This window comes from Muntiacus reevesi, chromosome 10, assembly GCF_963930625.1.
Source record: "Muntiacus reevesi chromosome 10, mMunRee1.1, whole genome shotgun sequence".
Lineage (NCBI taxonomy): Eukaryota > Metazoa > Chordata > Mammalia > Artiodactyla > Cervidae > Muntiacus > Muntiacus reevesi.
Genome location: NC_089258.1, coordinates 32667789 through 32690907, shown reverse-complemented (window position 1 = coordinate 32690907; position 23119 = coordinate 32667789). Strand labels below are relative to the sequence as shown.

General features: G+C 38.4%; 1 protein-coding gene across 4 annotated transcripts in view; it reads right to left on the bottom strand.

The window, feature by feature from the left end:
* KIAA1958 (KIAA1958 ortholog) overlaps positions 1 to 23119 on the bottom strand; it is a 125284-nt gene that overhangs the window by 41563 nt on the left and 60602 nt on the right. The gene's annotated exons all lie outside the window — the stretch shown is intronic.

Below are 23119 nucleotides of genomic sequence, written 5' to 3'. Positions count from 1 at the left end.
ACTGTTTTATCACCATGGCAGGTGACTTCTTGCAAAGATGGCAAGTGTGTATGTGGTTCTCTATTCAGTCCTGCTTCCTCTGCTACTCTGCAGTGTCAAACAGGGTCCAGGGACGCTCTGATCATCAACCCAAGCTCCCTATTCCAGTTCTTCAAAAGTGATTATTAAATTTTTTGTTTTTTGGCCACAGTCCACTGCATGTGGAACTTCCCTGTCCAGGGAGCAAACCCATGACCCCTGCTATGGAAGCGCTACCACAAGGAAGTCCAACAGAGACTGTTAATTCTGCCACTCAGCAGAAGAAAACTGAGGTCTCACACCTCCATTTGATAGTTACAGTCATACTTCTCCTAGCAGCATATCCAAATCCCTGTTTCATCACTGAGTCTGGCAGCCTTTCTTTACATACCATTGTTCCAGTCGAAGCTTTCTAGTTTTATTTGAGAAAATGTTTGTTTCTGCTTCTTTTTGTCTTGAAGAGCTCTCAAAGAGAAGTCAGAATTCTGATCCAGCTCTTTGTGTCTGAACGAGATTGCTGCAACTTCAGTTAATTTTTTCAATTTTATTTTTGGCCCACACCACACAGCATGTGGGGCCTTAGTTCCCTCATCAGGGTCAAACTGGGTCTCCTGCATTGCAAGTGCAGAGTCTCAACCACTGGATTGCCAGGGAATTTTCAACTGCTGCAACTTCTAGTCCCTGACTTGGTGACTTGCACTTAACAGGGATCCCATAAATGTTCATTGAATGCTTTCTGATCCATGAAATCTACTCTATGAAGTAGTGTTATATTCCTGAAAGATTCTGGCATTCATCAAAAACTCAGCAGTCAAACTCCATTAAATTTTGCTTGAATGTATATGGTAAGAAATAGAATTTGGATTCTAAATGGCAACAAAAATTGTTTTCAACACAAAGATAAAAGATCACTTTCTATTTTCTTAAAAGAAGTATGTATATGATTTAGTAGGCAAACTAAATGAGCCATTGTCATTAATTAAAAAAAATGCATGGAGATGAGCAAAATGCTTTTATTGTATCAAGGAAGTTGTGATTAATAACAATTTTTTTAAACTGAATGTGGGTAAAATCCCAAAGGTCTTGAAAACTAGATGAAGAAGACAAGGTGGCAGTCTAAAATATGCAAGTACAAATTTTATTTTTCTAAACAGATCAGGCATTTAACAATTAGAAACGAAGTTTTACAAACGATGAATGAGTAAGCATACCAAACAGCCTAATCAATTTAAGTACCCTAAATTGATTAAGCTACCTAAACAAATTAAGCTACCTAAAACTAGCTTAGCCCTGTCTCCACAAATCTGCTCTTTCACCCAGTCAGTGCCTCCACCACCAGCCTATGTTCCCTAGCCTGAAACCTGAGTACCATCCTTGACTCCTATTTTCCCTCCCTGCTACAGCTAATCCATCAAGTCCTGCTTGGGTCCACTGCATTTCAAGCACCCTTAATAAGTAACTAAAACATGTCAGGAATTAAGTAAACTGAGTCTGAATGGATGAGTGCTTTTGTGGAATGTATTATAGACCGAGGGAAACAGACAATAACACAAATAAATAAATTTTAGACAAATTGACAAGTGCTATGAAGAAAAACAACTGAGTACTCTGAAAAAGAACTAAGTGACCTGCTTAAGGACGGATGTTCCAGGAAGGACTCTAAGAAGACCTTTCAGGTGAGACCTGAAAATGAGCAGCTGATCATACAAAGTATAGGAGGAAGAGTAGAGGGAACAGCACATGAGAAGCTCCTACAATGGAAACTGAGTTCGAAGGCCTGAAAGAATGTCAGTGTGCCCAGAGAAAAGGGATCAAAAGGGGAGAGGTACGAGGAGAGGTCTAAAAACCCACAGGCCAGGTGTTGCCGGGTCATGTCTGTAAGTCATTACTAATGACACTGTATTTTACCCTAACAAAACTAGCTGCTCAGAAAACTACATGGTCAGATTTGTACTACTCTATATGAGAAACCTATATGCAGGTCAGGAAGCAACAGTTAGAACTGGACATGGACCAACAGACGGGTTCCAAATAGGAAAAGGAGTACGTCAAGGCTGTATATTGTCACCCTGCTTATTTAACTTATATGTAGAGGACATCATGAGAAACACTGGGGTGGAAGAAGCACAAACTGGAATCAAGATTGCCGGCAGAAATATCAATAACCTCAGATATGCAGATGACACCACCTTTATGGCAGAAAGTGAAGAGAACTAAAAAGTCTCTTGATAAAAGTGAAAGAGGAGAGTGAAAAAGTTGGCTTAAAGCTCAACATTCAGAAAACTAAGATCATGGCATCTGGCCCCATCACTTCATGGGAAATAGATGGGGAGACAGTGGAAACAGTGGCTGACTTTATTTTTCTGGGCTCCAAAATCACTGCAGATGGTGACTGCAGTCATGAAATTTAAAAACGCTTACTCCTTGGAAGGAAAATTATGACCAACCTAGACAGCATATTAAAAAGCAGAGACATTACTCTGCCAACAAAGGTCTGTCTAGTCAAGGCTATGGTTTTTCCAGTGGTCATGTATGGATATAAGAGTTGGACTGTGAAGAAAGCTGAACACAGAAGAATTGATGCTTTTGAACTGTGGTCTTGGAGAAGACTCTTGAGAGTCCCTTGGACTGCAAGGAGATCCAACCAGTCCATCCTAAAGGATATCAGTCCTGGATGTTAATTGGAAGGACTGATCCTGAAGCTGAAACTCTAATACTTTGGCCACCTCATGTGAAGAGCTGACTCATTGGAAAAGACCCTGATGCTGGGAGGGATTAGGGGCAGGAGAAGAAGGGGACGACAGAGGATGAGATGGCTGGATGGCATCACCGACTTGATGGACATGGGTTTGAGTAAACTCCGGGGGTTGGTGATGGACAGGGAGGCCTGGCGTGCTGCGATTCATGGGGTCGCAAAGAGTCGGACACGACTGAGCGACTAAACTGAACTGATTATGATATAAACCTATCTCCTCCCATACTAAGAAAATCTTCAACAAACTCTGCTCTATATTAAAGTAGGGGTGAGTTCACATCTGGATGATCTGGTGGAAAACATTCCCAGGCAATGAAATGATCCATAATCTGAACTTCTTCAGTGGAAGCAGAAGGTCAGAGCTGGAGGGAACAAGAGAACATCCAAGTCAACCCCCACCTCCCTTCCCTCTAAGAAAGGGTATTAGATTATCAAGTGTGAAACAGATCGCCAGTCCAGGTTGGATGCATGAGACAAGTGCTCAGGGCTGGTGCACTGGGATGACCCAGAGGGATGGGATGGGGAGGGAGGTGGGAGGGGGGTTCAGCGTGGGGAACACATGTAAATCCATGGCTGATTCATGTCAATGTATGGCAAAAACCACTACAATATTGTAAAGTAATTAGCCTCCAACTAATAAAAATAAATGAAAAAAAAAAGAAAAAAGAAAGGGTATTAGAAAAGGTATGAAGTTTTAAAGCAGATAGCTTTTCTATACTTATTTATAGTCTCTATGCCCCATTAATTACATTGTTTTTCATGTATTTACCATCCTTGAATTCTGAGTAGCCAGCATGTGTTCCAGCACACCAGAGCTACCAAATGATGACTAGGTTTGAAGACTGCCTGAATATGTACTATGAAAATAGTTCTAAATCCATAGATCCTGCACATATGTTTTAAATGACTCAACATCTTGAATTTTGCTCTAAGTCTGATATAAAAAGGGAGAACTTCTGGACATTCATGGCTTGCAAAAATGGATTTTAAAAAGGTCTGCCTCTCCCTCAGACCTTCAGTTTAGAATACCTCCCTTGTTACCACACCATAAGCCTGGTGGGCTACTAGTTTAGGGTGCTTGCTATCACTATCACGGTTTTGGTTACAAGTAGGTTGAGTGGATAAACTTCGGACACAGAAGATGTGAGTGACCTTGGTTCTTCAGATCAACGGTTACTTATTTCTTGCCTGTACCATCCATAATATTTATTACTAAAACTTACTCAAAGTTTCTCAAAAGGAGAAGCCATCCCATAAAACTAGTGTAGTGAAATGGGCCTTTGACAAATGTAGCCAACAGACTGACAGGTTTTAGATTACTGACTTTCAAGGGATCTATGATTTGGAGAAGGGCCCCGGGAAAGAGCCTCAACACTGGCCCAGGGACTCTTTGGAAAGCCTGCAAAAGTTTTTATGCAGAGAGCTTTTCTGTACTTATTTACATAGTCTCCATGCCCCATTAATCCAATTACTCCCTCCCTTATTAGAAGATGACAGGAAAAAACACATAATTAGTTCAGTATCTTGTGTTCTCATTTAATCCGAGGAGATTCATGTTAGATTTAAATTCAGAGCCCCTTACTTCTACTGCTGTGGCACTCAATTTAACAAAAAGTAAACTCACCTATCTCATCCCTTTTGTGATTTTATCAAAGCCATTTATCTGAAGCAATAAGAAATATTTAAACATTTCCTGATGTTTAACTTCTTTTTAACTCATTCAAGAAGACTACTTTGTCTTTTTACTTGATAGAGATGTTCAAATTCTCTTTATAAGCCAGTGAAAGATAAGCCCATAAGCTTATTAAATAAGAGTATATTTTAAATTTGTAAAGAAAAGAAGAAAGTAAAAGAAATCTGATGAGTAGATTTATATTTATGAGGCTGCGATGGAATGAACATTTAGTCCACGTGTTTGAGGACACACTGTGCCCCACCTAGCAGTTTCAGAAGACTTGTGGGGTGTAGTCAAAGACAAATCTCTGATGCTTACACAGATGGCATCATCATTAGAAGAGATAAGATACACACATAAAACTAATTTAAAAGACCATGTATGATTGTGTAATTAGGCACTGAGTCTGTGGCACAGGTTGTAGATCCCATAGGAATTCAGAAAGAAAAGACAGAGAAGTCAAAATGAGTTTGAGATGGGTTTGAGCTCTATACCACGGGGGAACAGAGATTTGGGTTAGGTATTAAAGGGTGGGTATGACTTAGTTAAGCAGAACGGGAGGGTAGGGCATTCCAGGAAGAAACTGCGTGAGCAAAGGGCAAGGGACGGGAAGGCGTGTGCTCATGAGGACTGTGAGACACTGATCCTGGCTCGCGGGTGGGAGGAGGGCTGGAGTAGGGAATAAATCCAGGCCAGTGGGATGGACACTTAGAGAGTCTTATACAGTAATTATAAAGATATACATTAAGGAAAGCAAACTGAATATACTAAGTACAAAGATCCTCCACATGCTAAACATTTGAAGAAGCTACTTAAAAAAAAAAAATCAACCCAACATTTCTTCACCTCTGACATTCTCTACTCCTCTTACACTGTTATTTCATTCTATATACCTACTACCATCTGACATAATATATATTTACTCAACAACCTGTTTAGCATTTATCTCTGCCCAGGTGAGCTGTGAGCTATGTAAGAGCCAAGACTTTGCTGTTTTATTCCCAGGGTCTGAAAAAGCTCTTGAGAAGTAGGAGCATTCAATAACCATTCATATTTTGTTGACTGAAGTAACATCAAAGCTGAAAGGACAGTTACTGAGATAACTTTGTGTGCATAATTATACAAGCTACTTTAGACCAACTGTACTAACTGCATTTAGAAAGAACTAAAAATTAAAATAGGTGACATAAAATTCAATTTGGGGACTCACAGAGTCTCAAAGTCACTTTATCCTTTATTAAGGCTCTTCAGAGTCAGCTGTGGTCAGGAACGGTGATCTGGATGTCTGTAATAATGAAATGACTTATAAGCCCACTGAAAGCTTTTCCTAGGGCTATTTCCTTAAGAAATAAGGATCTATCAGCTCTCACACAAATTGCTACAAGACAGTATCTTTACCTTACTATTGGGATAAGGAAAAAACAAGTAGTTAATTCTTTAACCGTATCAGAATTAATATATCCACAAAATCAATATATCCTCCCAATCCTGACCTCCACTTTAGAAAGAGATTATACTGGCATTTTGGTGTCATCCATCTACTAGGTTCTTACTTCTTCTATACATATGTTCATTTGATATAAATTTTCTTATGACTCTTTCTATGTTCAAGGAAAATGATCTTGGTATTTTAAAAAAATATGCCCTGGTTGGTAATCTTATGATCAAGGCCTACTTTAATTTTGTCAGGGGATCCAAAGTCATATTTGTCAACATTCATGTTTCATTTTTAAAACACAGAAATAGCTTCTAACTCCTGTAAATGTATTAAAAAAAAAAAAACAGGTATATTTACTTTACAGGTAGAAAACAAAGTGAGATAATCTTATAATTACCATAAAATATATTAAAAAGTCAATGTCTTCTTTCTCCTCTAAACACTCAACTCATTGCACATTTCAATGCTTTTTCCCTAAAACCTTAAAACTCAGGCTATTTTCTAGGATTGTTAACATCACTAATTGAAGTCAGACTTATATGCTTTTATAGCTATCTGACCAGCAAATTATTTTTATGCTCAGTTAATCATTTCCAATAATGGAAGTAAAATACATTTCTTACATATACACTCAGAAGCATGGAAATTTAGCACAATAGTACCAGTCAGTCTGGTATGATTTTTGATAGTATTTTTCACTGAAGCAGAAATCACTTAAATAAACATTAGTCATCTGCTCATTTCTCCTGGTTATACAGCATGTGACTCTAAAATCTCTGGAGAATTCTCTCCTTTAATAAAAATTTAGAAATAAAATAGAGCACAAAAAACACCAGAATTTATTAAATAAACAAAGTGCAGGCCGAAGAAACTGAAGCCTCTCCCTCACCCATATTCATTGATGTCTGCATATATGAATTAAATGAGGCCAAGGAGCTGTGTTTGGTGGAAAGTAAGGTAAGGCATCACCTGTGTAAAGACGAGGCACTGACTTGCAGATCCTTGCAACAAGGACTAATTTATGGCCATCAGGGTGCAGAGTCTCCATTTTTAACGAGTTCTCAGGTGGTTCTAGTAGAGCTGTGGGTAAACAGGCCATGCTTTGTAAAACAGAGCTTCATCTCTACTTCCCCCTACAAGGCCTAGAAAATGACTCTTCTTTCAAATAAGCCCGAGCCCAAGTCTCAGTTACAGCAGCTGCCACACTGCTGGGATGGCCAGATTTTCCAATCTGAACGTTTTTATGTCCCAGACAGAAGAGGTGCTTCATAAATGTTTAAGTGACTTCTATTCAGTGAAATATACTATAAAAAATCATACTGGATTAATACTGTCATTCAATAAAATAATGGATGAGTCAAAGAATTGTTTCCCTCTGAAATCCACTGGATTCAGATATTTTTTTTTTTTCGTAATACCTCCAAATTTATTAAGTTCAACACTGCTTCCCTAATTGCCAAACATCATTTTTAAAATATAACCTTTCCTGCTCCATCCTTCAGGGCAGTTGATGTAGGCAGTGCAGTGAATGGTTAACGGCTTCTGCTGATAAGAACACCTATGTTGAAACCCCAGCTCTGCTTGCTTAACCAGTTATGTGAATCTGCATACGCTTTTAACTTAAGCCTCGGATTTTTCCACTGTTAAATGGATATAATAATTGTTCCTATGTCTTTAGAGTCGTATGAGAGTTAAGGTCGGAAAGCAAACCACTTAGCTCAGTGTTGGACATATAAATAATCTAATTCAACTCTTTATACATATCACTGCTGAGAAATGTCTTCCAACTCACTAAATCAACGTCTTCCTACTTCACTCGAGTCCTTCTCTACTGATGCTTTAATTGGTAGCAAACATTTACTGATTCTTCCAAGACAGATTTACAAAGGCCACCAATGTTGGGTGTAAGTGAACACACCGCACCATGGGCACATGGAGACACCTGGAGGTAACATCCATCCCTAAGGAGGTAACATCCCTCCCTAACACGGCTCTCAGGAGACCTTGCATCCCGCGTGACCCAGAGTCCTGTGATTTGACAAGCAGTGTGTCGCTGTAAGGAGAGACATGGACTGCATGAATCCAGTGAGGTACTAAACACAGGTACAAGCATGGAATTCTCTCTTCTAAGAATGCTAGTTTGAATTAAATGAAGAAAATGAAAGTTTCTCCTCAACTGCTCCTTCTACTCGAAGAGATGCAGCAGCCCAACTGTGACGCAGTAAGTCTTGAGGGCAGCCCCGTTAGCTAGAGAAGCTTGAGGCCAGCCATGCTTGCTTAGAAGGGAGTAAATTCAAACAGGCTTCACAAATAGGAGATTCAACATTCCGTGACAAACTAGGGAGACACAAAAGGCAAAAGGGAGACCAGATGACAGGCGTGAATAAAAACTAGATGAAGCTTCTCAAATCTCAAACTTAATTTCAAGTCACAGAAAAGAAATTTAGCATTCCAAAGGCAAAAGAGTAGAACAAGAGAATAAATACTATACTGTATTAATCACAATATGGAGCACTTTCATCTGGGCCAAAATATATTCTTAAATCAACCTTCGAATGTGGCTGCATTTTCAAGCTCAGCAGCATGAAACCCACATAACTGTAATTAATGTAATAAATCATGTTGCGGAATTTTCTACAGAATCTGACAGCGCTCATTGATATACTGCTTATTAGAGACTAGAGATTTCTGCCGCACTTTTTTTATTATACTGCCAGAGACACTGAATCAACAATACCTTCTGATGTGTCTGAAGTATCTGCTGCCATGTGATACATAAAATATACAGTGAGCTGCTATCAGACTTGGATATACAACACATAATACCCAATTTCCAAAAAGAATTTGTTTTTTTAATTTTTACTTTTCTTGACTTCGGTCAGTCGTAGAAGATACATGGATTCATTAGGGATGTGACATTCACATTTTCCATGGTCTCAGTCATGAAGTCACAGCTTCAAAGCATGACTCTCCTATTCAGTTTATTTCATGATGACTCCATTAGTTTATAGCGCAGAATACTGTTAAACAGGCATTATTTTATCAACCTCTATGTGTCCTTTCACTGGAGAAGGAAAAGGCAACCCACTCCAGCGTTCCTGCCTGGAGAACCCCAGGCACGGCGGAGCCTGGCGGGCTGCCGTCTGTGGGGTCGCAGAGTCAGACACGAAGCAGCAGCATGTGTCCCTTCCCTGTCTGTCAAAATCTGACTCCTAAGTAAAATATTCTTGAATGTTAACCCCTTTTCAAAAGTAAAACTTAGTCCTTGTGCAGTTCAGGAATTCACCCATGAGTGCACTTTACCTCAGTGGGTTTACATACTCTTAAATATGCTTTGCATATACAAGCATTTTTTAATTTAGATATACTGAAATTTTTTAAAAAATATGCTTTAAAAATTTTTTTATTTTTAATTGGAGGATAACTGCTTTACACAACACTGTAAAACAATTATCCTCCAATTTAAAAAAAATTTTTTAAACCCACACTAAAAACATATGGCTTAATGGCCCTTTATTCACATGGGTACCTACTCACCTGAGGAAAAGATTAAGTATATTTCTCCTAATAATAATAATTTTATTCATTAATCATGAAAGTAACACATTTAATAATAAAAATAATTTTATTCATTTAATAATAAAAGTAACACACTTAATATAAAAAATTTCCCAAGAAAATAAAGGTTAAAAAAGAGAGAAAAACTGCCCATAAATCCATCCTTCAAAGACAGCCACTGAATACATTTTGGTATATGTCTCTTCAATTTAAAATTTTAATTCAAAATAGTATTCTTTAATCACCACGAGCCTAGTTCATTCTGTATTAACTATACACTTTTTTTGCAAATTTTTTTTCCTGAAAATATTGCTCTGTCTCACACTTAAGAGGAAAACTTTAACATGGTAATTCCTGGATAAGTTACTATTTCTGACATATTCCTTTTGATCACCTGAAATGATACATTTTAAAACTTGAATAAGAGTTTTGCACTGGATTTATTATTCACTGATTTCACAGAAATTCCTTTCTTAGCTATTGAGAATTCCCTATGTCCACTCTTGTCCCCTTTCAAACTGTTTTCCACACAGCAGCCCAAATGAATTTTCCTAAAAGAAACAGGAAATGAACATTATCTCTTATTTTCTTTCTGGAAATTTCAGTGTTCGGTTCACTTAATAAAAATATATTTGGAGCTTCAACACGATAGGCATTGTTTTAGGCACATCTGTACACGTCTCCTCAACTGTCAAAGTACTTTAATTTTCATCCCCTTGTGGTGGAGACAATTAAACAATAAAAGCAGATGGAAACTGGGACCGAAAAAGAGGAGTAAATGTTTTGGCAAAGTTTTGGAGAAAAGAAAAGAACTACGGGGAAATTGGTCCATGTCCCAAGAGGCCTGTTAAGCGCTAAAATGATGAACGCTGAAATGTGTAAGAGAAGAATCACCACGGTCAGTAAGCCTAGTGGAGAAGAGCATGAAACTTGGGAACTAGACTGCCTAGGTGAGAAACCCAGCTCTCCCATCCTCTTATTGTATGACCTTGGGCAAGTTCAACCTTTCTTTGCCTTTGTTTATTCATCTGCGAAATGGAGTTAATTATAGTCCTAACTTCAGAGAGTTGTGGGAACTGAGTTACCCGAAGTAATTAGTGAGATAATAAGCAGTCTGTAAGTATTAGCTATTATAACTGCTATTCTGCATGCAGTAATCAGAGCTAACCGTATATGACCCTGCCCACTGAAGAGGATTTTGAAAGTAAAACAAGCTCACCATTTGTTAACAGTTCATCAGTATGTCAGTACTGAGTATTTGAAAAGTGACTATTCATGAGTTTGCTAAAATTCTATGGCTTCAGTGAGTGAGAACAAACTCAAGCACAATACATGAGGCAACATCTGATGAATTTAGGAGATGAAATGGTTCACAGTGGAAATGGTTACAGAAAACTTCTTTTTATTAGAAACCATTTCTTCCTTTAAATTTCCATGCAATTTACAGGACTGCACATCTTAATTAATAAGGATCAAACTGTGACAGTATCTTTTACTGAAAATGCATAATACAGTAAAAACCACAAAGGAATTATTCATCAACTCGGAAACAAAGGATGTATGGTACATAAAGTAAAAGAAAACAGATAACACGTAAAAATGAAAACGCACAAAACTCTAATAAATTACCTCCTCCTTTTCTGAGTGATGCTATTAATATTCATTAGATTCCATCCAAGAGGTAATAACACACTGGATAGGAGGATGCCAATTCCTCTTAATTGAGTCAATGGATAATAACAAAACATATTTTTGAAAAGTTCACTATAAAATAAAAATTTAAATATTTATCTATATGGGTTGGCTTTCTATTGCACATTTACAAGTACAGGCAAAACAGGAAAACAAAGCCCTTTTCTTAACAATGAGATGGCTGTTTTCCATTATATAAAATAATAACTTAGCAGCAGTAATTACAACAGTATGAAGGTGTTGAAAAGCTAGTGACTTGTAACTTAAATCTCAATATACTCCAGAGACTAAAAATATTATATAAAATATCATTTCAGGTATTAAGAAATATGTATTTATTATTCATTGAACCAAACCAAATTTACAGGCACAGCACATTTTAGGATCATAAAGATCCTTTATTTTTCTTGCTGAATGAAGTTAGGTAAAAAATTAAGTAACACTTAAATTATCTAATTTTTAAATTTCTCAGGGCGTGACATCAGCAAGGTGGCCAAGCACGACACCCCCACCCTGTCCCCCAACAATCTGGCATCTATCCGTGGACAAAAGCGCCTCTGTGGGCGCTTTGGGGCTGGGTCAGAGACTGTGAAGCTCTGGTACAGTCCAAGCCCAAGGACGGCTGTTTTGAGAAGGCAAGCTCGCGCCCAGGCGGCTGACCCGCCGACGATGGCCCTGGTTACCGAGACAGAACAGTTCCGAATCGTGTCGGACCCCGCTACGCCCCCATCCGGCTTTGATCCTGTCACCAGCACTATATGCCAAGAGACGCAGGAGGAGTCATGCCCACCCATAGGCTGGGTAATGGTGTACAGATCTTGGTTCTGGCTGTGGACCCTAAGTGCCTCCAGCTTCTCCTGGCTGCAGTGTTGGAACCCCAGGGGGAAGCCCACACAACTCAGTCTGGATATTCTGAAATGGCCTGCAACAGGGCTCTGGCCCATCTCAGGCACAGTCGCCAACAGTCAGGTTGACACAGGGACCTGGCAGGAGATACTCCCATCCGTGTCCCTGGAAAATCTGAAGGGGCCCTGAACTTGGCTCCAGCCCCATCACAGGAATAGGCCTGCATGTCCAAAGACACGGAGGGAGATGCTCCTGTTCACACAACTGCAGATGCTAAAAGGGCCAGACAAAACTTTGCCAAGAAAACTGAACAAACACATCATGGTGGGAGAGCTGAGGCCTCCAATGTGGGCGCTGGGGTCTGAGACCTGTCTTTGAAGGCCTGCTGACCAGTCACCAATTTTCCAACTCCTCTCTCTACAAAGAGTCCTGCCTGGCAATACCTACATATCACTCAGGAAAGGGCCGAGGGGAAGCAAACCTGTTTATACAACTAAAGAAGAAATCAACACCAGATTCCTGTCTTGTGTTCTTAAATGTGAACAAACAATTAGATGAGGCATCAGAAGAAAAGTGGCTGCACTGAAGAGAAGGAAGAAGAAAAAAGAACATAGAAAATAAAGGAAAAAATCCAAAGACACAAAATAATTTTTTAAATAGAATTTAAATTCTCAAAGAAGATTTGATAAATTATTATAACTATAATCTTCATAAAAGAAACAAGTACTAATGGAAAACTTTCAAAAATTATTTCAGAAAGGAATTTTCAGCAATTTAAAATTTTTAAACTCAGTTTACTTCCCACTTATCCATTCTTGGGAAATTATTTGATGAACTCATCCAAAAAAAGGAGAAAGTAGAGGGAAACATGAAATCTAGAGAACAGTGGTTACAACCCAGAGGAAAACTCAGAATAAGTGGGAGGGTTACCTCCGGCTTACATTAAATCAACTTGTCCAAACTGCAGCGGCAAGGCTGAAGGTCCAACGTGGGAATGTTGGAGGGACCACAAAGATACCTAAGAGCCCATTGTTCTTTCATCAAAATATGCTACCAAAATTTTAGGAAAACACACACACATACACACAAAACCCCCAAACTAATATCGTATTTCACTGATTTTAAGATGCACTTCTTCACATTTTAACATCTCTGAAATATGCTGGGACGTACTTAGTGAGAACTTACTCTCTGTACCAGGTATTGTTTTAAACCCTCTACATGGATTAAGTCATTAACCCGCATAACAGCCCTTAGGAACACTCTCCTTTCAGTGTCCCAAAGGGTGTGAAATTCAGCAAGATGAAAAGTAATTCAACCTTAGAACACTTAATAGTTATGCACAATATTTACATTGTCAAAACAATATAAAATGGTTTTGGATGTTTACAGTCAACCTAAGGATAAAGAAGAAAAGACTAGTTATGGCCACAGAAGAAAATGAAAATACTGACAATCCTGTAAAGTTAAGAAGACAACAAGAAGCGGGGGAGAACAGTAGAAGGCAGCAAATGAACACTAACCTTCACCCTTGGGTTGAGAAAGCATATTTATTTCTTCTTTAATTATCTTTAGTTTTCTGTTGGTAACATGTGTTTTAATGACGTTACAATCAAATAATGGGACAGTAATACAAACTGAGTTAAATCCTCATCATTGATAACAAGGAATCTGAAGGTATTTTCTGAAGTTGATAAACCAAGAAAAAAAAAAAATCAAGAAACAGATGCATAAACAGTTTATTTCAAATTTTGGAAGAACTGAAAATAGAAAGACTCAAAAGAAGTTTCTTTTGAAGAGTGGAATTATGAGGTGATGAAAGCTGAGGTGAGACTGTTATTGTTCAGCATTTATGGACTGCCAAGTACATTAATAACTTTGACAAAAATGAAGAACACTGAAAAAGGCAATAAAATTACTGTTTTTGTCTAAGAAAGCAATCAAAGTTTTAAGGGAGTACTGAAGAACCAGGCTGCTATGTGTATCATAACTGAAGTCAATAAAGCACCTAGGATGCATCAATCATTAAGTCAGATTTATGGTTCTCTGATCACTGTACTCATCACTGTTCTCAGCTAAAATAAAGCTTAAAATTACCCTGCAGTCACAGAAGCACAACTCATCATTTTTGCCATGTTATATAAATACTTTTTCTGGGTCTAATGCACCCTCGGGAACACAAGCCATTAGTGATATAATGAAAGAGAAGTTATTGCAGGGCCTAAGCTACATACAGTGGGTCAGCTGCACTCTGCCCACCCCTGCTGAGACCCAAGATGGTCAGGCAGCTCAACCCGGGAGGAGCGGGAGGAGTCCACCGCTTCCCGCAGGAAGACAGAACCAGGGATGACGTCTGAAGCTAACTAAGACTGCAGTGCTCTACACTGGCCCGTCTGCCCACGGGTTCATTATTTCGTCTCTCCAGACCACAGGGAATGAGTACCACGGCTAGAAAATCAAAGCCAGTGCCTCCTCAACTCTGCACCGGCGCCTGGTCTCCTAGCAGTCTTACCCAAATCCAAAGTCACTGAAGAGAATTAGGTCCTCCGCTTTACAGCAATTTGCCAGGTTGCTATATTTGGATGCATTTTGCGTATCTGGGAGGTCTCAATCATATCCTGATGAGCTTTAAATATATAAAAACAACAGTTTTTGCTACTTTCACTGGTAAAATAGAAAAATGCCTCTATTTTAAAGAAATAAAAAGTCAACTGGGAAGATTTTCCTGTAAAATATTAAGACAAATGATACTTAAAAAGGAAGTGAAGCATTGGGAAAAAAGCTGATAAAACTGATTAACTTCTCAGGAAATTATGCGTTTGTACAACTGAGAGCAATTAACTTGATTTTCTACTTCTGCCTTTCAGAAAACTAGTAAACAATTATATTTGTAATTCTTAAAGATAGATCATTAGTTGTCTGTAAAAATAAGCAATATTACAAGTTTAACTAAGTTCATGTTATTTTTAGGTATGTAGAAAGTGTCTCGAATAAATTATGATGTGAAACAGCTTGCCTGTAGTCACTGTACTTTTAATTCCCAGCTAAGAAAGACCTTCCTTTCATTTATCATAGTGGCCTAATTTAATTGTTCACTTAACCACTTTTAGTCATATATCACCCTCGTCTTCATAAATATGCTATCTAAAGGCAAACAATTCAGTCTTACAAAGTCACTGATAGTTTAACAGCATCTTAGTTCAGGAAGTACAAGACAAGTTTTTGGTTTTGTTTTTTTAAAAGTAGGAATGTTTTGAGAGAGGCAGAGTTAAAATGCCTGTCTCCTATTTAGAGGGCAGGCAGAGCAAGAACCACGTTTTTGTCGTGTTCATTACTTGTTCTTTGAGTAAATGCAGCACCCAAACTGGATTCGGCACTTGGTAGGCTTCCAATAGATACTTGTTGAATAAATGGTCATGGCATGTTTCAGAATTCTTAATGGCTGTTTCATCCTATATACAGAGAACTTTGAATATATTATAAATATTTGGGGTCCTGAAGATCTTTCAGTGTTACTTAAAACAGTGTTGCGCCTTGGACAGAGAATACAAGGGTGGCAACAGAGATCACGAGACACCAAACACTCAGAAGTCATCAAGTTTAATTTTCAAATCATCTACCTGTCTCCTCCTCTCCAATGCCTTTACTGTTGCCTCATTTGAGCATTTACTGCCATCTTCCATCTGAGTTATTGCAACTTTTACCCTATAAAACAGTCCTCAGTCCCAGTCCCTACTTCCCCATTGCTATCAGTGTGACCTTCTAAGATCACATGGAGGAACTGCGTTCCTCTGCTCTCCCTGTAAGGTTGTGACTTCATGTGCAAAGTCTTCCACAGGTGGCTCCAGTCTGTCTTTCCAGCAGCAACTCTCCTGACCTCTTTGAAATTGACTCTCACACCACACTCAGACCTTTGCCTCCCTGCACGTGCTCACACTCTAATGTCTTTGCTCATGTTGTTCCATCACCCTGAAATACCCTTCCTTGCGTCCCAAAAGGCTGACACAACTGCTTTTCATGTGTTCCACAGCTATTTATATACCTCTTAGATATGATCTCGTTGGTCTGTCTGCCTCCTTCTCTATACAACAATATCCTGGGGTCAGGGAATCTGCCATTCATCTTTGTATTTTCACTAGTCCTGTCATAGAGCAGATTTTGCAATAAATGTTTAATAAACTGAAATGCAAGTGACTTGTCCAGAGGCTGAGTAGAAAAAGAGACTATGATACATGTTTCCTGCTTCTGATTAAGTGAATCCTTCTATTAAACCCTAGGTTTTCCTAAAAATGATTCTCAGAAAAAATAATCACTTTATGATATACTCTAGCAGCCCAAACCTTGGAAAAGTGATAGGCATGACCTGAAAAATGAAAGAAAGGGGAGGAGAAACAATTTGGTGTAGGCTATTCCTACACCAAGACAACCAGAGCTAAGAGACCAGGGACCAAAGTACCAACCCGTTCTCTCTTAGATAAAAAGTAGGAGACTACACTTTTGGAACTTCAAGCAAATCATCCAGTACCTCACTTCCAGTCAGTAAACTAAAGGAAACAATCTCTTCTTCATGGAACTCAAGTAGGGGTGATCCTGGAAATGAAAGTGCTATATATAGAGATAATACATGACATTTTGCTTTTGTGGTTTTTATTCATTCTAATAGAAGAACTTAAAAAATAACTCACCCATCATATCATAATCATAAGGAGGAAAGCATAGTGAAATCTGTGAGACTAATTCTCTAATTCTTTGTCTATAAACAAGTATACCTGGAGATAATGTTAGTAAAGTTTGCTTTCTTACCAAAAAACCTTCTATATTCAGTAATAACAATGATGTCACAATGCCTTTATCTCATAAATATTCCACAATCAAATTTATGCTTCATGAGCTATATTATAAAGGTACTCACATTTTAAAACATACAGAAAAGTATGCAGAATACTAACTTATGCTTTCCAATGAAACACAGGGCTTTATATGGATTAATTTAACCCTTATATCAACCCAAGAGAATAGATCCATTATTTTCTTCATTTTACAGATGATAAAGCTAAGAGACAGAAGTTAAATGACCTGCCAAAGTCACCCAGAAAATAAGTAACGGAGCTGGGACTTGAATCTAGGCAGTTGTGCGCCCAGATTTTCATAATTAAGCACCGTGCTTCTATTACCTGTATATAACATGAACTCGTGTTTCTGCCAGATATAATACATGTTAATAATGTAATATTTGTTCCATAGTTTTAAAAGAAAACATCAAGGTTCCATGCACTCATTGTCATCCTTCCTCTCCCCCAAAGGCATACATCGTGTAGTGATATGTCTCCTTCCAGCCTACGTTTCCTAACTACACGTGGTATGTGAGAATGTAACATACAACAACACACAGTGAGGTTTATTCACTTTTTAGAGTATGGTACTCTATATATTATTCTGCAACTCCATTTTTAAGATATCTATACTAATTAGTGCAGATCTGGCTGATGTATAAATTCCACTGAAAAATATACCACGATTTATCTACTGACGGACACTAAGGTTGTTAACCGATTTTTTCCTTGTTATCACAAAGCAAAGCTGCAAGGTACAACCCTGTACTTTTCTCCTTTCACACGTGAGGATGGTTCTCTAGGACAGATGCCCAGAAACTGGGCTCCAAGGTTGCATGATACGCACACATTTAACTTTATAAGATACTATAAATTGCTCTTCCAAGTGGATGTGCCAATTTATATTGCCACCAGCATGTTCTCCACAGTTGAAGCAACATTTGGAGTAAAGTTAATAATTTTTGCCTTTTTGATAGTATCATATTGCTGTTTTAATTTGCATTCCTTTGATTACCACTGAGGTTGAGCATTTTTCATATGTTTATTAACTATATGGGTTTCCTCTTATTAGAAGCGCCTCTTCATTTCCCTATTGGATTATTTGACCTTTTCCCTACTGACCTGTGGCAGTTCTTCACATATTCTGTATATGAATATTCTTGGTTATGTGCATTAAAATCATCACATAGGTTATTGCTTGTCTTTTAACTTTATGATATCCCTTTTCCCAGCTAAGATTTTAATAGCTGTCAGCATTTTCAATCTTTTCCTTTATGGTCTGTGCTCTTTTGGCGTGTCTCATTTAAAAAACTGTTCCCAACACCAAGGCCACTTAGCAAGATTTCCTTAAAGCTGTTTTAAGTTTTATATTTTCATACTTAGATCTTTATATGAGACTTACTATCATGCCTGATGTGAGGTAAGGATTTAATTTTATCTTGTTCTACATGAGAGACCAATTGTACAATGCCATTCATTGTCTGGTGGATCCTCTCCCACTGATTTATGACACCCCTCTTTCACATACAGTTCCCATACACATACAGGTGTGTTTCTGGGCTCTCGACTCTGTTCCATTGCTCTATTTGTCTATCTTTCTTGTACATTATTATAGCTTTAATTATTACAGCTTTATAATAAGTTATATATAATGTAAGTTATCATAAGTTATTAAATAAGGTATAATGTGTTTTCATTATTGTCTTGGTAAAACTTTCTTTGTAAAAACCTAAATACTTTGAAAAGACATGACAATATAATCAACTCTTTTTTTAGAACAATGAGTGTATGTACTTAATCACATTATCTCCTCCCCATCCCCTTCCCCAAGTGTAGAAAACAAGTCTAAAAACTAACTTGAAACCACAACTTTTGTCTTTTCTAAGAACTGCAAAAAAGGAAGGAAAGAAGGAAGGAGGAAAGTGCCTCAGCCAGAGGCTGGAGACCACCATCCCCAGTTCCTTAAACTCATTCTGATACGGGCATTCTAGTACACATGATAAAACCTAAGACAACTCCCACCACTACCACCCCTCTGAGAGCTGCCCCTTGATCAGCGGGGGAGAAGGGAATCTGTGACGCTCAGGGAGCAAACGGGAGAGCCTGTGACAGGCAGGCAGGAGGGTCAAGGCGGGGTGATGTCCATGGACAGACACAGCTAAGGCCCGTGACACTCGGCTGGGGCGGAAGGAGCCTCCAAGAGGCTATGGGGAGGGGCGCTGAGAGAACTATCTCAACGGGCTCCCAGTGTCAGTGACACGTTTAAGGATACGTAGTTTCATCAAGGTTTTGACCTGTTGTTTCTTCCTGTGGACATGCAGTCCATATCATAATGGGAGAGAGGGACCTGATTTCTTCCCTGTGCAATTAGGTGAGTTTAGAGTTGAATGGAACAGAGTCATTGTTTTTAGAGGATGTTGCAAATACCAAGCAGTGAGTCCTGGAAACTCATGGGAGCAGGTATTTAATTTCCCCTCTGGATACGTTCTCAACATTGACTACCTATCAACACGTGACTGCATGGGCACTATGCACAGGCACTGGGATTGAAGAGAAGGGTGCCCGGTAGCTCCATTAAGCTGCCCTGAGCATTACAAGGGAAGAAGTACATGAATAAACTAGGTAAGCATCTACAACACTTACCTTCTTTCAAGAAGTCTACAACAAACTGGAAAATTTTTAAAGAGATGAGAATACCAGACCATTTTACCTGCCTCCTGAGAAACCTGTAAGAAGGTCAAGAAGCAAGAGTTAGAATGGGACATGAAACCATTGACTGGTTCAAAACTGGGAAAAGAGTACATCAAAGCTATCTATTATCACCTTGCTTATTTAAAATATGTGAAATGCCAGGCTGGATGAATCATGAGCTGGAATCTAGACTGCTGGGAAAAATATCAACAACCTCAGATATGCAGATGATACCACTCTAATGGCAGAAAGTCAAGAGGAACTAAAGAGCCTCTTGATGAAGGTAAAAGAGGAGAGTGAAAAAGCTGACTTAAAACTCAACATTCAGCCATTAAGGGTGGTGTCATCTGCGTATCTGAGGTTATTAATATTTCTCCCAGCAATCTTGATTCTAGCTTGTGTTTGCTTCATCCAGCTCAGCATTTCGCATGATGTACTACTCTGCATATAAGTTAAATAAGAAGGGTGACAATATACAGCCTTGACATACTCCTTTCCCCATTTGGAACCAGTCTGATGTTCCATGTCCAGTTCTAACTATTGCTTCCTGACCTGCATACAGATTTCTCAAGTGGCAGGTCAGGAGGTCTGGTATTCCCGTCTCTTAAAGAATTTTCCACAGTTTTTTGTGATCCACACAGTCAAAGGCTTTTGCGTAGTCAACAAAGCAAAAGTAAATTTTTTCTGGAACTCTCTTGCTTTTTTGATGATCCGGCGGATACTGGCAATTTGATCTCTGGTTCCTCTGCCTTTTCTAAATCCAGCTTGAACATCTGGAAGTTCACGATTCACATATTATTGAAGCCTAGCTTGGAGAATTTTGAGCATTACTTTGCTAGCGTGTGAGATGAGTACAATTGTGTGGTAGTTTGAACATTCTTTGGCATTGCCTTTCCTTGGGATTGGAATGAAAATGGATCTGTTTCAGTCCTGTGGCCACTGCTGAGTTTTCCAGATTTGCTGTACTACTCAGTCATAAAAAAGAATGAGATAATGCTGTTTGCAGCCTGGTGGCTCAGACGGTAAAGAATCTGCCTGTAATGCAGGAGACCAAGGTTCAGTCCCTGGGTTAGGAAGATCCCCTTCTACAGGCAACCCACTCCAGTACTCTGGCCTAGAAAATCCCATGGACAAAGGAGCCTGGCAGGCTACAGTCCATAGAGTCACAAAGAATTGAACACAACTGAGTAACTATCACACACACATAGATGCAACTAGCGACTGTCACACTAAGTGAAGTTAGAAAGAGAAAGACATACCATATGATATCACTTATATGTGGAATCTAAAATATGGCACAAATGAACCTACCTATAAAACAGAAACAGATTCATGGACACAGAGAGCAGACTCGTGGCTGCCAAGGCGGATGGGGCAAGGAAGAGGGACAGACTGGGAAACTGGGGTTGGCAGGGCTTCCCTGGTGGCTCAGACGGTAAAGAATCAGCCTGCAATGAAGGAGACCTGGGCTCGATCCCTGGGTTGGGAGGATATCCTGGAGGAGGGCATGACAACCCACTCCAGTATTCCTACCTGGAGAATTCCATGGACAGAGGAGCCTGGGAGGCTACAGTCCATGGGGCTGCAAAGAGTCAGACTGGACTGAGCAACCTGGCACACAAATAGAGGAAATGATTATATTTAGAATAGATAAATAACAAGGTCCTACTGTGTAGCACAGAGAACTATATTCAGTACCCTGTGATAAAAGATGATGGAAAAGAATATAAAAAAAGAATGTATGTATGTGTATAACTGAGTCACTCTGCGTATAGCAGAGGCTGGCGCAACACTGTAAATCTACTATACGTCAATAAAAAAGGGAGAGTTCCTGCACAAAATCATAAAGGAAGCTGTGTGCATATACATATATTTAAGAGATATACACATTTAAAACTCAACTCATAATGCAATAAAAATTTAAATTTATGACAAATGCTCCAAATTTACATAAAAATCTCAAAAATTAATAGAATCCAAACCACTTGGAGATGGTCAATAATTCTTCTAACAATGGATGTCCTCTTTATGCATGACTACTAAGATTTGAGTTGAGCTTTATAACAGAGCTAACATGAAAATTAGTAATTTTATCCACACCTTGTTAACATTTTATAACTTTGTGAGTTTACTTCTGAATAGAAATAAGAATGGCTTTCCAATAGGGAAACAGATTTTTGGGGGGGGAGGGAGCATGCTGTAGCCTATGGGATCTTAGTTCCATGACCATGGACTGAACCAAGGCCACCGGCAGTGAAAGCACTGAGTCCTAACCACTGGACCACCAGGGTACTCCCAGGAAATAGAATTTAAATGATATCAGTAAAACTAAACAAAATGCACAGTTTATTTTTGTTTCTGGCTGACTCAAGTCATTTGTCAAATTAGGGGTATAAATAAGCCAGAATCACAACTATTTAAGTGAAAAGGTACTACTTATATCCTATAGATATCAAGAATCAGATTTCTTAGAAAAAACTTTCACCAGCCTAATAAAGACAATGTTGTGTCTAATGATGTGAAGATTAAGTCAAAGACCATTTTGTGATTAAGTGATTGAAATAAAACAAGAAAGGAAGGACAAGAGAAAGACAGCCCAAGGAATGGGAGAAAATATTTACAAAATGTACATTTAATGAAAGAGTTTAAAGCTAGAATTCACAGAACCCTTACCACTCACCAATGAAATGGCAACATAACTAGAAAATGGGCAAAGGATCTGAATGGATTTTCTCAAAAGAAGATACACAGATTAAAACCACAAGATACCGCTTTATACACCCAGCAGGATAATTTTTTTTTAAATGGAAAACAAGTATTGGTGAGCATATGGAGAAACAGGAATCATTTAAAATTGTTGGTGAGACTGTAAAATGGTGAAGATGCTTTGGAACACAGTTTGGCAGCTCCTCAAAAAGTTAAACATAGAGTTACCATATGACCCAGAGATTCCACTTCTAGACAGTTGCCCAACAGAAATGAAAATGTATGTTCACACAAAAACATGTACATAAATTACATTAGCAGCAATATTTACCACAGCCAAAAAATGGACACAACTTAAGTGTCCATCAGTTGATAAAGGAAAAACAAAATGTGGTCTATCCATACAATGAAATATATTATTTGATAATGAAATGGAAAATAATACTGATAGACACTACCAGATAGATTAACCTTAAAAAAATTATGCTAAGTACAAGAAGGCTGTCACAAAAGGCCATAAAATAAGAATCCATTTATATGAAATGTGCACAACAGGCAGATCTATAGAGACAGAAGTAGATTAGCAGCTGACAGGGGCTGTGAGAAGGGGAAAAAATGACTGCTAATGGGTATGGGGTTTCTTTCTGGGGTGATGAAAATACTCCAAAATTAGATAGTGGCGATAGTTATACAACTCTGTGAATATACCAAAAAACACCAAATGGTAAAACTTTTAAAGAGTTATTTTAAGGTACATGAATTTTATCTCAATAAAGCTGTTCTTTTAAAAAGAAAGAAAAATGAATAAACTGAAAACCATAATTCTGAATCAGATATGAGTATTTTCCTTGTATATTTTATTATTAATACCAAGATTGTATTTGGAAATCATAAATTGAAGATTTCCT